This window comes from Erpetoichthys calabaricus, chromosome 2 (assembly GCF_900747795.2).
Source record: "Erpetoichthys calabaricus chromosome 2, fErpCal1.3, whole genome shotgun sequence".
In the NCBI taxonomy this organism is placed as follows: domain Eukaryota; kingdom Metazoa; phylum Chordata; class Cladistia; order Polypteriformes; family Polypteridae; genus Erpetoichthys; species Erpetoichthys calabaricus.
In genome coordinates this window covers 227,322,977-227,337,531 of record NC_041395.2, presented here as the reverse complement: position 1 = coordinate 227,337,531, position 14,555 = coordinate 227,322,977, and positions in this window count along the sequence as shown.

The window sequence follows — 14,555 nt, the reverse complement described above, 5'->3', positions numbered from 1 at the left end:
TGTTCAACATAACAGGTTCATGAAAGCAGTGGATTGTGCTCGATCATGGAATTAGAAAATAAATGATATTCTTGATTTTTTTTCGCAAAATACTGTCACAATGTGGCCAACAGAAAACATAAATAATAAAAAGTTAGCTCATTTGATAGACTTTTTATTTTTTGAGTTGCAAAGGTTAAGCACCCTATTCATTGGAAACACTTAAATTTAATTTTTCTTTCATAGTCATGCCAGAGAGTCTTTTACGGCCAAAGCATCTATATCAAAAGGATATATAGGCTCGAAAATGATGGTACACAGAGGTCATAACCATATATCAAAACTAAATACCGTATTCCTCTTTTGTTCACTAATTCCTTACCTAAATACCTCATTTAAATTCCCATTTTCTTTTACCTATCCAACCATTAAATATTCTTTTCTAAACCCTTGAGTTTTCATTGCACTTTTCCCTCCGTGTTCATTTTCTTTTTCTTTTTTAAATTAATTTACCATAGACTTACTGATTTTCCTCCTACTATACTCCTACGTTGCAAGATTCTGAAATGTAGTTTTTCTTTTCAGTCGGCTAGATTACTGTAATGCACTCCTCTCAGGACTACCCAAAAAAGACATCAATCGATTGCAACTAGTGCAGAAAGCAGCTGCTAGAATATTAACTAGGAAAAGAAGATCTGAGAACATCACCCCAGTTTTGATGTCACTACATTGGTTACCTGTGTCATTTAGAATTGACTTTAAAATACTGCTTATGGTTTACAAAGCCTTAAATAATTTCGCTCTATCTTATATTTCGGAATGTCTTACAGCTTACACTCCAAATCATAACCTTAGATCTTCAAATGAGTGTCTACTTAGAATTCCAAGAGCTAAACTTAAAAGAAGTGGTGAGGCGGACTTCTGCTGTTATGCACCTAAAATCTGGAACAGCTTGGAATTCGCCAGGCTAATACAGTGGAGCACTTTAAAACACTGCTGAAAACACATTACTTTAACATGGCTTTCTCATAGCTTCACATTAGTTTAATCCTGATGCTCTGTATATTCAATTAATTATCATTATTATTCATGGTGGCTCCAAAATCCGTACTAACCCCTACTTTCTCTTCTGTTCTTTTTCCTGTTTTTTGTGGTGGCAATCTGCGCCACCACCACCTAATCAAAGCATTGTGATGTCCTTACATTGATGGATTAAAGGCCAGAAGTCCAGATGACCGTCATCATCAAATTCTTCCATGAGAACCCTGAATACAATGAGGACTAATTGAGGTCATTTATGTTAGGTAGAATGCCTAGAGGGGGCTGGGTGGTCTCGTGGCCTGGAACCCCTGCAGATTTTATTTTTTTCTCCAGCCATCTGGAGTATTGTTTTGTTTTTTCTGTCCTCCCTGCCATCGGACCTTACTTTTATTCTATGTTAATTAGTGTTCCCTAATTTAAATTATTTATTTTGTCATTTTTCTCTTTCTTTATCATGTAAAGCACTTTGAGCTACATTCATTGTATGAAAATGTGCTATATAAATAAATGTTGTTGTTGTTGTTGTAATTACTAAATAAAGATCGGATGAAGATTCTGTGCTCTCCATGTGCTTGAGCAAGTAGTTTTGTTTAAGAATTTTGAGTCTGAACTTTTTGGAATGTTTCTGAACATTTGAGAAATGAGAATAGCCCATTCATCCTATCAGGCTGATTTGATTAACTAATTACAACTAGCCAACCCGTGGCATAGCATACGCCGCATAATTATTTATTGATGTGTGAACACTTCCTGAAAGACACAGTTGTCCAAATGGGGTGGGTTTGAGGATACGATTGTGAGTGAATGAAAAGATGGAACTCTGGAGAGAGCAACATACAATTGTCCGTGACTGAAAACTGGCTCTGTCTTGCGTCTTGCCTGCCATGGTTGGCTGCCTTAGTGAATTATATATATAGATAGAAGATTATACCATAGAATGCACAACGTAATAGTAAACTAAATGTAAAAACATTGAATAACACTGAGAAAAACTTGAACAGAGAAAACTTAACACTGCAAGAGTTTGCGCTATAGCGCAATGAACCGCTCGCTAAAAACACTTTTTTAATGAGTTTTAAGCACAGGGAAAAAACATGAACATTTAAAAAATCTGTAATTTAATAAACCACCAAGAAAAGTAACATTGCAACAATGCACACTACAATCCGATCGCTGTAAACAGAAGTGAAAACAAAATCAAGCCCGGTGCATTCTTTAACTGCCTTCTCTTCCTTATGCGTCCAGCCCCCTCTCTCTCACGTGTGTGTCTCTCTCTCTCGCATGCCTGTGTGTGTGTGTGTCTCTCTCTCACGTGCCTGTGTGTGTGTCTCTCTATCACGCCTGTGTGTGTGTGTCTTTCTCGCGCGCCTGTGTGTGTGTGTGTCTCTCTCTCGCGCATGCGTCCGTATATGTGTGTCTCTTTCGCGCGCCTGTGTGTGTGTCTCTCTCTCACTCGCGCCAGTGTGTGTGTGTGTGTCTCTCTCACTCGCGCCAGTGTGTGTGTGTGTCTCTCTCTCGCGCCTGTATGTGTGTGTCTCTCTCGCACGCCTGTGTGAGTCGCTCTCTCTCTCTCGCTTTAAACAGAAGTGAAAACAAAATCAAGCCCGGTGCATTCTTTAACTGCCTTCTCTGCCTTATGCGTCCAGCCCCCTCTCTCATGCGCCTGTGTGTCTCTCTCTCGCGTGCGCCTGTGTGTGTCGCTCTCGCATGCCTGTGTGTGTGTGTGTCTCTCTCATGCGCCTATGTGTGTGTGTGTCTCTCGCGTGTGTGTGTGTGTCTCTCTCTCTCGCGCGCGCCTGTGTGTGTGTCTCTCTCTCGCGCGCCTGTGTGTGTGTGTCTCTCTCTCTCTCTCTCTCTCTCTCTCTCTCTCTCTCTGGCTCGCTCTCTCGCTTTACAGGGAATGCACAGGGAGAGACTGAACACGTGCGGAAATCATCGGCACGCACGGCTGCGTAGTGAATTGTTGGTGGGCGGGGCTCTGTGAGTTGGCGGGCGTGGCTCTGTCTTGCGTCTTGCCTGCCATGGTCGGCTGCTTTAGTGAATTATATATATAGATGTGGTTTCAATATTTCTGTTTTTGGTTACATTTTCCTCTACATACAGTATTTTACCAAGAGTTTAGTTAATTTCTGGGTTTTTCATGTAGAGAATGTTTCTTTCATTGTTTCTGCTTTAGATTTAATTTTGTATAATTTTATAATTTGTCATATCTTATTTCTCATTACAAGATGCCATTTTGTTTTTCATGACTTTTGTTGACTGTACTCTTCTTGCTGTGCTTAGAAGACTGTAAGTATATGATGCCTGATCTCATCGTCACAATGATATAAAAATCAGTATTGAGGACATGTTATCCAAATCTATAAATATTCTCTAAAACTTCCACTTTTCATTGTTTCTTTGTGTAATACGCAGGAATTACAACTTTTTGCAATGTCTTTTGTTCTACAACAGTTCTTATCTTTTTGGGCTCAGTGATTAGATTGTCTTCCCAGTTCTTGACCTTAGCCTGTTTTTCAACAATATTGTAATTTCCTGACCCTTTACCAACTCATACTGCATCAGTACAATTTCATCCAGATACATTTTTTAAAGGTTGTCAAGGTCTGCTTCTACAAGACTTGGTAGTTTGTTCCAGATTCTTGCAACTCTGAGTGAGGAATTGCTCCATGACTTCAGTCTTAAATATGCTTTCCCTTAATTTCCACTGATGTTCTCGAGTACATGATTTGCTATTTATTTGAAAGAACTCTGTTGCATTTTCATGCTTTTGAGAATTTCTATCTCCTTGATTAGCTCCCAACATAGTGTTCTCTGCTCAAGACTAAGGAGGGTTAACAAGCTGAAACTTCAGTTTCATTCCCAGTAGTTCCTCCCACTTGGATGCCCACTTTTGCCTTCCCAACATATCCACCTCGGCTTAAATGGTCCAGCCAGCATACTGCACACAGCAGTGATACGTAGCCCTCTAATGAAGACATGGACTCACAATATTGTAGGTGGCGAAATGTAAATGAAAACACAAAAGTAAACATTTAAAAAGACCCAAAAACTAACAAAGATAGAACAAAAAAACGTTTTATTTCATTAGTTATATTTAATTTTGTTTTGTAACACATTGTAACTCATGCAGTTCCCATTCCCATATCTCCCTTTTATAGGAAAATGTGAATGACCAGGTCACAAGTCCTCACATGAATATCAAAAGGCCTCAATTGATAGTATGACATCATTGTGCATTTCCTATGTCAAATTCATCCAAGCAGCAAGATGTCATCAGAAGTACAAAAAAAAAAAAAATAGATCCAAAGATAAGTATTTTTCAAAAATTTTTCAATTGTCTGACATTCTTGACAATGTGCCAATCCTGACTGTTTTCAGCCATGTTCTTTTTTATTTTATTTTTCTCTATAATACTCTAAAATGTGTATTATTTCAAATGTCAAATGATGGTAAACAGTCCTGAAAAAAATAGTAAATATCTAAAGTCTTTTATATATAAATATCTAAAGTTTACTCTTGTTTAACACTAGAATTACCAGAGTCTACGAAAAAACTTACCACTTTAAAACCGTTCTCACCTCTCTTTTGTCTTCTAAATGTGCCAATTAAGACGAGCAGCAAGCAGCCGGCTATTCCATCCCCCACCGACGCAGAACGTTCACTAAGTTTTCCCAGCTCATGCCTTGTTTGATTATCTGGGAGTGACTGAAGTGCTGGAGTTTTAGAGTGGAAATAATAGATTGTTATTTGGAACATACACATTTCATGTGTGTTCCGTTTCTACAGTAATCTGTGTAAACACATTTTTAAAACAGAAATGTTTTTCATATTTTAGTAGTAAATGACAAAATGTAGGCATAAACTATATAATGTATGAAGCCTGAAGTCCAAAGATCAAGTAAACACTTTCACAAAAGATTCAAGGAATAAACAACAGCTTCATTGGCATAGCAGTAAGATTTGCTGACTTGTAATCAAGAGTCCCCAGTTCAATCCCCACTCACTCCTATATTTGCCGTTTTCAGTAGTGAGCTGCTCCTTTTGTTAACATTATACACTACACACATACATTTGGTTTGTGTCTGTAACACACAGTGTGCATTTATAGGACTTGTAAAAGTTACCGTTTTTTTTAACTTTTATTCTCTCTAAATCACGATCATGATACATACTTAAGCCCCCAACCCAGGGATCTGACGCTGTTATTTTTCATTTGAAATGGAATAATTGGAGATGTGAGTGGTGTTTTGAGACAATGGAACTGGACATTCTCTGATATGGAGTGATAAAAGCTGACACACAAACGCTGGCGAATCTGCCTTCTTCGTATCTCACCGTCACTTGATTTTTTTAATTCAGTTTTATTGAGTGTTCCTGCTCATGCTGAATTAGTGTGCACCTTATGGTGTATGATGTCAAAAAAAAACAAAAAACACAGACATAGGTATATATGATATTTGGAATTATTCGTTTTATGACCTGTATAGTACATTTCGGAAAACTTTGTGGCACGGATGCAACATTATTCATATTATTCATATTCATTTGCATATTATCTTGCGGTTTGTAATCAGTGACTGCATGTTTTTTTTTTCCCTGATCTTGCTAGTCCCCACATGTTGCTGTATGCTGTTTCTTTTGTACTCCAGGACATGCAGAGGATAGAATAGTACAGAGCAGTAACTTCAGCGCTATATGAAATCATCAGATTCAAATGTTAACTGTTCACACACACGCAAGGATCGTCTTTCCTACATTTACAACGTGTGTACCTGTTACAATGTACACGCTTCTCTCTATGCTGTGGTTCCTATTACACACCTGAAAGAAAGAGACAATATATGTGAAAACATCATTGCACTAATGCAATATTATTTGAAAACGAACAGCGACAGATCGGGTGTGGATTTATGTTGGCGCTATTACTGAAAGAAAAAAAAGATCAACATGTGCGTTGATCCGGCAGCACTGAATAAGCTCACGTGCTGTAACAGTTTACCAAAATTACACCTTTTATTGGCTAACTAGAAAATCCAAATATACAAGTTTGCAAGGCAACTCAGGCCTTCAGGCAAGATGTAATAAAGAAATACAAGTAAATAATGTCATGCTTCTTAAAACCAAAAATTTATTAAGTGAAATCATTTGGATCAAGTGTACCATTTTTAAGAAACATAATTAAAAATAGAACATTTCTGTGCCTTAGCTGCATAAATGTGCACATTTATGAATACTTTGTAAAGAAACTTTTGCTTTGATTATAGCACTAAGTCAGTTTTCATAGATCTTTTCCAATTTAACACTCACATGGATTTGCAATTTCTTCTTACTCTTTACAGAAGACTTTTTACCTCAGTTTAATTTAAAGTCGATCTCCTGAGCATTGACCTTTTCTTAGGTGGATCCACCTATTTTCTGGGTTATTTCAGGAAATTGATCTTCACTTTCTTATGCATTCATGGCAGATCTGGCTGATTGCCTCTGGTCATTGTTGTGTTGAAAGTTGAAAATTTTCTTTCCTTGTTATTTGAAGCTATTCATTCTCTCATCTGTCTTAATCAGGCCCTGCCTTCTTATAGATGACACATTATGGTGATGATATCACCATAATGTAAGTTTAAGGGTTAAATCTTTTGGGCGGTGTATCATTTCAGGTTTTTTTTTCTGCTCTTCCAAGTTATGGACATAGCAACAACGTACAGAGTGAAAATGTAAGGTCATCCGGTTTAGCATCATATACCTTGGGAATTTGTAGGTGTGCCTTGGTCAGCTGAGAGAGAAAGTTTCTTCAGCAGGCTCTGTGTTGGATGATTGATCTCCCAAAAGGCCATTCCTACTTTCAGTGCATTAGACAGAATCAGCAGTACATGCCCTAACCACCTTAATCTACACCATCTAATATGGAAATGTAGCGGTTCTACTCTCAAGCCTTCCGTTTGTTGCTTAGCTCCTCAGTCTATTATGGAGAGTGTACCCGCCCGAAAACATCCATACAGCAAACAAAGCTTTGTTTGTATTTGAGGTCTATGTGGAAATACAGCATATCTGAAGATCAAGTAATGTTGGTGCAAGAAAAAAATTGTTCAAGGGTTTGAAGCATCAAAGGCTAACATATGCAAAATTCAGGGCAGCTTAGCAAATAAGTGTATACATAAGTAGGTTATACGTAAAATGAAAGGAGAATTCTCATTGTCAGCCCTTGCACAATAGGAATTTACAAAGTGGGATGCTGTGATTAAATACATTAATCTATCCTTATGTTAATATTGATTTTTTTTTTAATTTCACTAGCATAAATGCACTATGGTTCCTTTATCATTACTGGTGTCTCTGTGTAAAGTTAGGTGTTGAACCACCAAAAAATGACTGTGTAAACATGAAGCAAAGTGGAGAAATATTAAACTTTGAATTTTATTGCAGATATTAAAGGGACATGTAAAATAAATTCAGCTGTACTCTGACTTCAAAATAATATGTGAAAGCTCTGGTAGAAATAATCCTTGTACCTAGAATAGCAATGCACAAACACAAAGATCATACACATAATGAAATCTGAATGGTACATAACAGTCATTTGTTTAATGGGAATTGTTTTCACAGCCAGTGTTCTCATTTAAACAGTGAAAAGCAATTGTCTTAATTTTTCCACTATTACATATTCTTCCTATCCTTTGTACAAAAAAGAACATTCCAATTATAGCTGATTTACTTCAAGCCTCGATTACAACATTACAGCTTTTTGTATTTTAGTTCCAGTCCTTTTTAAAATTTTCTGCCACCTAACATAGCTGATACATAATGCGGGTACTCAGAGAGTGGTATTTGACCAATATGGGCACCAATGAGTAATAGCAGTGCATAACTTCTTTAGAATAGGTTTTCTCAAACACATGAACCACATGTAAACGTTACTCAGAGTTTCTCACAACTGTTAGGAAAGAATATGCATTGATTCTCAGGGATCTAAAGTTAAACTACTGTACAAGGGTAGACTTTCTATTAATATGGCACAGACTTTCCCAGGGAAAATTAAGAGTGTGATCCCACTGTAAATAGAACACAGCGTTTTTGGCCCTCTTTTTATAAATGATGACCACAAATCCAGTCTGTTGCCACCTCCCACGCAACATTTGAAAAGGAATGTTATTGTTAACACCCCCAAAACATTGATGGCTTTAAGGATTAATATTCAAAGCTCATCTGACCTTTTCTAAGCATCACAATGAACTCAGTCACAGTGTTTGTGCTCTTTCCTATTTCTCCTAGGATATGACTCCTGGATTAACATTACAACATTAGAAAAATCTAGATGAGAACAGGTCATTCAACCCAACAAAGCTCATCAGTACCATCCACTTAATTCTTCTAGAAAACATCAAGTCTAGTTTTGAAATTCTTTAAAGTCTTACTGTCTACCACGCTACTTGGTAGCTTATTCCAAGTGTCTACGGTTCTCTGTGTAAAGAAAACCTTCCTAAAGTTTCCAGCTGTGTCCCCTTCATCTTGATTAACTTATTTTAAAATAACAGTTTTGACTCACTGTGCTAATTCCCTTCAACTCCCTGCTATGTCCTTTTTGTAGCCTGGAGACCAGGCCTTACCAGTGCATTATAAAGCTTGTTAACGGTTTCCTCAAAGTGTGCCTTCCACTTCTCACAGGCATCCCTAGTTGAGGTCACTGTTTTTGCATTCTTGCACAAGTGATGTCCTGCCTCTTCTTCCTGAATCTTTGAGTTATTTGTTAGAACCTCATTAAGGCAATTCAAGTGATAAACCTCCAAACTCCCACCACAACAAGGTATTCGTTTCAGTCTACTAGTACTTCTCAATCAAATCCAGAGATAGTCTTACTAACACAGCACAGAAAACCATTTCTTTCAACCTCACATATTTTCCCCAGTGGATCCTATGGTTGTCACCATGACATACAACAAAATAGCCAATATGAAAACTGCCTGTCCAGAAGACAAATGAAAAAAAAAATTTGGCCAGGACATGTAGAGTGCTTAAAAATGACAAAACAAATGAGTAGTCAGTTAAACAGCCAAAGGTCTGAGGCCAAAAGAGGACAATCTAGACTAAATAAGAATAATCCAAGGTCCTAACCATTACCAAAGAGCCTTTCTGTATTCATAGCTAATATCTAAAATAACTGCCATATTTTTACACTAAACTAAATGCTTGGATTCCTGACATGATCAATGAAGTCTCCTTGTGAGACTTCAAAGATAGTAGGTAATAGGGGTGGGAATTGGCAGGGAGCCCAATACAACAGTAGCCTGATACTTGACTTATGATTCAATAATATTGCAACTTTTTATTATTTAAGCTGCATTACAATGTATCATATCCTTCATTTAATGCTGAAATCATATGTCTAAAATATTTCAAACTAATAAAAAACAACTGCATTTATTCAACTTACTTTGTTTTATTCATCGAAGTGATGTTCAAATTTCTCAGCAGTTTCTCCACTAAGACTGGGAATACTCAATTTTGGTACACAACACATACATCAATACACTGTCTAAATTTAGCTTTGGCTGAATCTTTATGGGATAAGCCCTAGTAGAGCTGTCAGCCAATAAGTGGGATAAGTTTAAATATGTTTCATATTTTATGTTTTTTTTAAATATATGAAAATCTGTTTCTTTTTGGGGTACATACATTTGCATTTCTGTAAGGTATGCATAGCCAAATTAATATGCTATTTTTATGATAAATAATTAAACTTTCATACATAAGCAAAACATGTTGAGCACAGTTTGGTTGATAAAACTAATGAAAGTTCTGTGTTAATTAAACATGGTTAAAAAAGGTTATTTTTTTGAGAATTTTGAGAATATTAGCCTTCCTTTCTTTAGCTGGTAGATTTTCATTGCAGAGGAACTGGGGACTGAGTAAGCAAAGCTCCCACCGAATGCTGCTAACACTGTGGAGTGAGGTGAGGTGAGGTTTCAGCTGTGTTTAATCTTGTTGCTTCTTTATCATTAGATAGGTTTATGCATTGGAAATGTTTAAATTCAATATTAAACAGTTTCCAGGCTCTCCTATCATCTGGAGTTGGAGAGAGGGGTCAAATTTGTGTCAGAGTACTTTATATTAATATGCTTACAAATAGTGCTGAGTGAAACAGGCAACTTCTGATATATATAAAGTTTTGGAAAACTGACAATAAAATTTCTTTTGCTGATAATTTCACAATTGCAAAATGCGAAACTCACTAAAACCTTTTTTTTTGGGGGGGGGGGGTTAAAGTTTTTTATGGGGTGGAAAATAAGGGGTGGATGTAGGGATACATTCAAACCATCTAGTATTTTTCAAACTTTAGCATGATATCTATCTCCTTTCTCACTAGAAAAATTATGTTCCACATCTCAAAAGTTAGTTTTCATTGCTTAGGTGGAACAAGCGTGCATCTGTCAGGATTTATCCAACTTTTGCCTGTCAGTGGACTAGCATTGCACCCAAAGCTCATCATTTGTTTTGAGAGTGAGGAGCCCACATGATATCTAAATGAAGCTTTTTTGAACTGGGCCTAAACAAGCTATATGCATTGTTTGGCCACCAGGCTCTCAGAAATGAACAGTACTCCTAGGACTAGCTCCAGAAATAGTTTTCATGATCCCTCTAACTAGACAATATTGTCTTGCTTTATTTAGAATAATCATTTGAGTCCTAAGTTTACCATGGCTACCTCTATCATAAGCACATATCTGCAGACAACACAGCTCTAAGGATCATTGTTGCATAGCATCTCTTCCATTATACAATTATACAATCCTGTTCTTGGATTGTCAGACCAAACACACCTTTTGTAGGTAAGGCTAAAAAGTTCTTACAAAAACTTTTCCTACATGGATTTTGACATTGAATGGGTCTTCTAGTAAAATGTATACAATTATATCCACTGAGGTTACATTCCTGAAAAACCACATGAATAAGAAAACTCCAGATACTGAAGTGTCCTGGAAAATGGGAAAATGAAGTTAGGTTCTAGCTTGACGCCTGATGCAGCCTCCCCCTGCCGGCCTTCTACTTTCATCCTTTGAGGCTCAGTATTGATCCTTCAATAGGTTCATCTATGGAAGCCTTGTTACAACTTTTAATTGTTATATAAGCAAGTTTGACTGCATTTAAGGTGTTCTGGCAGGAGCCATGAAGCAGGGAGCCAATTCAAGGACTTCACTAAACCATCCAATTGGTAGTAGCGATGGGCGGTAGGTACAGAAGATAGGGATTATATCATTGTGATCTTATGACCTGCATTTACTGGGAATTCCTCATTTTGTAGAGAACAATTGCAAGCACCAGTCCACATCACAAGTGGGATTCAATGGCTTACCCATGCCTCTCTTCGCTGCATGAACACACATCGATCCATTCAGTGTAGCGCATGTGCAGCTCCATCCAAGGGTATCACAGACTTGTTATTACTCAATCGTACATTTTTTTGTTGGAAGATAGGCTTTTCAGAATTTTTTTTTCTGCAGTACACAGCTTATTTTTTTACTTTTATGTCAGTTTATATCAGCTACCAATTGTCACTTCTTATGGAACTTGTCGTGGCATCAGTAATATCTCAGCCAAGCTTTACTCCATCATACCTGCTGTGCTGGAAGCGATTAACTGATAGGCAAGTCATTACAGTGATCCCTCGCTATATCGCGCTTCGCCTTTCGCGGCTTCACTCTATCGCGGATTTTATATGTAAGCATATTTAAATATATATCGCAGATTTTTTGCTGGTTCGCGGATTTCTGAGGACAATGGGTCTTTTAATTTCTGGTACATGCTTCCTCAGTTGGTTTGCCCAGTTTGCCCAGATTTCATACAAGGGACGCTATTGGCAGATGGCTGAGAAGCTACCCAACTTACTTTTCTCTTTCTCTCTCTTGCGCTTTCTCTGATCCTGACGTGTGGGGTGTGAACAGGGGGGCTGTTCGCACACCTAGACGATACGGACGCTCGTCTAAAAATGCTGAAAGATTATCTTCACGTTGCTACCTTCTGTGCAGCTGCTAGTGAAGCGACATGCTGCACGGTGCTTCGCATACTTAAAAGCTCGAATGGCACGTATTGATTTTTGCATGTTTGTTTTTCTCTGTCTCTCTCTATCTCTCTCTCTCTCTCTCTCTCTCTCTCTCTCTCCCTGCTCCTGACGGAGGGGGTGTGAGCTGCCGCCTTCAACAGCTTTGTGCCGCGGTGCTTCGCATACTTAAAAGCCAAACAGTCCTATTGATTTGTTTGCTTTCTCTGTCTTTATGACAGTCTCTGCTCCTGAAGCACACTCCTTTGAAGAGGAAGATATGTTTGCATTCTTTTAATTGTGAGACAGAACTGTCATCTCTGTCTTGTCATGGAGCACAGTTTAAACTTTTGAAAAAGAGACAAATGTTTGTTTGCAGTGTTTGAATAACGTTCTTGTCTCTCTACAACCTCCTGTGTTTCTGCGCAAATCTGTGACCCAAGCATGACAATATAAAAATAACCATATAAACATATGGTTTCTACTTCGCGGATTTTCTTATTTCGCGGGTGGCTCTGGAACGCAACCCCCGCGATGGAGGAGGGATTACTGTACATTCAGTTTTTGCATGGTTTGAGTGTACATTCTCATAACATAACATGTTGTTATCAACATAAAAAAGTAATTAATAGCTTTGGCCTGTTTTCATAATATAATCGGAGCAATTTACTGCACTCATGTTCCAATAAAGGCTCCTAGCAAGAATGGAGCTGCTTGTGTTAATAAGTAGTTAAATTCTATTAATGCACAAATCATTCAAGATTGGCAAATATTGTGTCTTAGTCACCTGGGTTAAATTGTGATTAATTTATTTTGGGCAAAGTAGCTTTGACAGACATAATGGTACTGATCCGGTGACTGGTTTTTTGGTAAGGTACCGGCTGAACCTTCAGTATTTCATATGGCCTGTATTACCCATTGTAACTGCAATCACATATTACAAGTGCCTGGTGATAGCGGCTACCTGCTTAGATGTTAGCGACATACGCCTTTCCAGATTGCAGACAAGAGGAGATAAAATAAAACACAAGATCTTGCACTCTCAGTTTTAGAACACTGATGGATACTCTTCAATGGAGGTGGCGCCCTCTCTCTATATCAGAAGGGTGCTGCTCTACCAGCCAATGAAGTTCTGCACCATTGTGATTACATATATATGGGGTTGATTTGTATGCACCAGATATGGATGTTTCAGGGCTGGGTTCAAGGCATGTTCACGTACACATATTTGCAATGCGATTGTGATTAACAAACTGATAATTTATGTAGAAATGAGGGTACACCAAGTATTATAACTCAAAATCTATGCCTTTATAAATGTGGTCCCTGATCTGGACCTTTCAAAATAAGACCTTATATTTACTTCTTAGCTCCTAGTAGATGATGATTATCTCTTCATTATGTAAACAAAAAAGCCCTCTATGAAATTCTGCAGGAATGGGGCTAATTGGAATCACTTTGGTTGAAATCAGTCAGCATAGATGTTTCATATCCATGATAAAATAATAAAATTATCTTTGCTTTTTTTGGACAAAACTAAATTAGCAACATAAATGTGGTAAAGCCGCCAACACAATAAGAGACGCATTGGATAAGGCTACCATTTTTTAGTTTTCATTTTCTTTTTTTCTATTTAATTTTGAAACCAAAGGCAAACCATACCATAGCTGTATAATACTGCCCCCACCTCTGGCCGGTAATTCTTTACAGCCCTCCTCATACACAGTTAATGCTATTGCACATCCAGACACTATAAAGGAATTTTTAAAGTTAACTGTAACTTTTATTTTTTATTTATACAGCAGGTGTAATTTATTGACCTTCTCTATAAAACAACTTTTTCTATTAAAGTGGAAGCCTTGCTCTTGGCATGTACCGTCAGTGATACGCACACATCTCCATAATGAGGACAGGACACTATCACATTTGTTTTTTTATTATGTACTGTACTTGTAGGTGCTGGATAAAATGAATATTTTCTGATATGCCCTTGTTTCCATCTCCTGTCCTCCACATAGGATACATTTCTCTTCCAGAAAAGCAAATTGTTTGTGTGATATTATTGTGATGGGCTCTTATAGAAAAGAGTTGTGATCTTTTTATGTGAATATTAATGCTGTCAAAGTCTGATTTATTGGCTCATTTAGTTGCTGTTGACTTCAAGTTTCTTGAGCAAACCTCTACAGTTACAGATTTTGCTGTTTTATGTTTCTCTTACTATAAATGCTGAAATTCACTTCTCTTTTCATCTAGCAAGATCTTATAGCCGTAGGTCACCTGTGGCCTTAACCATACAAAAGAAGTTATTTTAAAAATCAATAAGACAAGAAGAGTTGCAGTGGGTAGAAACACTGCCTTGCAGTTCCATGACCTGGGTTTGAATCTTAGGACTGTCATAGGATGTGTGAAGTTTGCAGGGTCTTTCAGTGTCACCTTGTGCTCAGGTGCTTAGGTACATTGAGCAGAGATGGACCACGTCCAGTTTGTATATTGTCACATAAGG